Genomic DNA, 1,886 nt, shown 5'->3' with positions numbered 1-1,886 from the left:
TTTTTCGTGGGGAGATCAAAATTTAATGAGATTCGGAAAAGCAGCTTCATTTAATTTAAATTAAATAACTAAAGTTTTCTCTTTTGCTGAAGAAGATAGATACGGATCGAAAAAAAACACTAAAATCATAACAGAAAAATGCATTGTGGAAAAATCGCTAGTTTATTTTTTAGTTCAGAAAATGAAAATAAAATTAACAACAAAAAGAATGTAAATAGTCTTTCTTCTTTTTGTTGTTGCTTGAATATAAAATATTCAATTGAATATAATAATATAATAAAAAAACAAGTATTTTGTTTTCAAATCAGATATCAGATAAATTAGTATTTATCTATAATTCCTTGGAACAAAAAAAGGCCCGGCTAGGTACTGACCAGGCCAGGCCATCAGAATAAGAAGGGCCTTTCGAACAAAATCAACACAAAGAGGTCTTCCTTATTTTTCTTTAGTTCAATTGTTGGCGCGTTCGAGCCCCTCTTTTAGATAAAGGAATTTCCTGATTTGTGATCTCTCTATATATAATAGAATAGAGAAAGAAGAGAGAGAAAGAAAGACTCCTTACATTATGTGTAATGTAGTAATTATCTTTTTCAATTGGGAGAGATGGCTGAGTGGACTAAAGCGTCGGATTGCTAATCCGTTGTACGAGTTATTCGTACCGAGGGTTCGAATCCCTCTCTTTCCGTTTCCGTTGATGACTTGATTTATTTTTTTTTTTCAAATTTTGAAAATCTTAGTTAAACGTGTGGAATAGATAAAATCCTAAGAAAATTTGAAAATTAACCAAGGAAAAAACCCTTTGGATTTTATTCTTCACGTCCAGGATTACGCCCCGGATCATTAGATAGGAATCCAAAGATAAAGAGAGAAACAAAAAATATCACTACGGTATAAACGAAGAGTTTCAGAGTAAGCATTACACAATCTCCAAGATGATTTTTTGGAAAAAAAAGAGAGTAGATCTTCCATTTTTCTACCACATATCCTATTTTGACACCAAGAAATGAGGTTTTTTTCTAGAAATAGAATGAATTATCACAAATTCATTTGTTTTTCATTAAAAAAAATTTTCGTTTATATCCAAATTAGATATTGTGGGAGACCCTAATAGGGTTAGGGTCTTTCACTGGAAAAGGGTCAAAAGGGAGGAAGTGGGGGTAAGCCTGATTTATGGCGCCTATCCAAGAATTTCAGTGTGCGAATCGAGGGTTCATACTCTAAAACTTATCTGATTTTCAATTGTTAGAATTTTTTCTCGAAGAAATCATGCATTTTCTAAGATATTATTATTAAGGATCTCATCGAAAACTTACAGCAGCTTGCCAAACAAAAGCTAAGAGAAAAAAAAGCACAGGTATGACTGGCATAACATCTACGATTGGATTCAAAAAAGCATAGCTTCTGGCAATTTGCCGAAGACAAAACTACTCGGATAAAGGGCAGAATTAATACAAATACAGATCAAACTAACGATATTAAGCATAACAGACATTTTGTTCTTGGAGATAATTGCACTTTGATTGAGTTTTTGATATAAGGAAAAAGGAAGAAAGTAAGTAAGCTAGACAAAAAATCCTTCTTTTTCTTTGAACCCACCCAACCAAAAATCCTCCAATTCTCAAAGGAGAATAGAAGAAATCATACTTTCATACAATATCTTACTTGAATTCTATGTAATGATCAATAAATTAAGTTGAATTCTATATCTATATGTATCAAAATCCTAGTACCAATCTATTCTATAGATATATAGATATTTGGACTGGAGTTGACAAACAACCAATACCAATATTATTGTTTCTTAGTGTAGATTAGAAATTGAAATGGGGCGTGGCCAAGTGGTAAGGCACCGGGTTTTGATCCCGCTATTCGGAGGTTCGAATCCT

At 32.4% G+C, this 1,886-nt stretch overlaps 1 non-coding gene across 1 annotated transcript; it reads left to right on the top strand.

Annotated features, from left to right (window-relative positions):
* Nucleotides 1-597: 597 nt before the first annotated feature.
* Nucleotides 598-685, top strand: TRNAS-GCU (transfer RNA serine (anticodon GCU)). The gene has a single exon. It is a non-coding gene; the product is annotated as a tRNA-Ser (tRNA).
* Nucleotides 686-1,886: the final 1,201 nt, after the last annotated feature.

This window comes from Sesamum indicum, unplaced genomic scaffold, assembly GCF_026168435.1.
Source record: "Sesamum indicum cultivar Baizhima isolate 11 unplaced genomic scaffold, ASM2616843v1 HiC_scaffold_88, whole genome shotgun sequence".
Classification (NCBI taxonomy): Eukaryota; Viridiplantae; Streptophyta; class Magnoliopsida; order Lamiales; family Pedaliaceae; genus Sesamum; species Sesamum indicum.
This window is presented reverse-complemented; position numbering and strand designations above follow the sequence as displayed.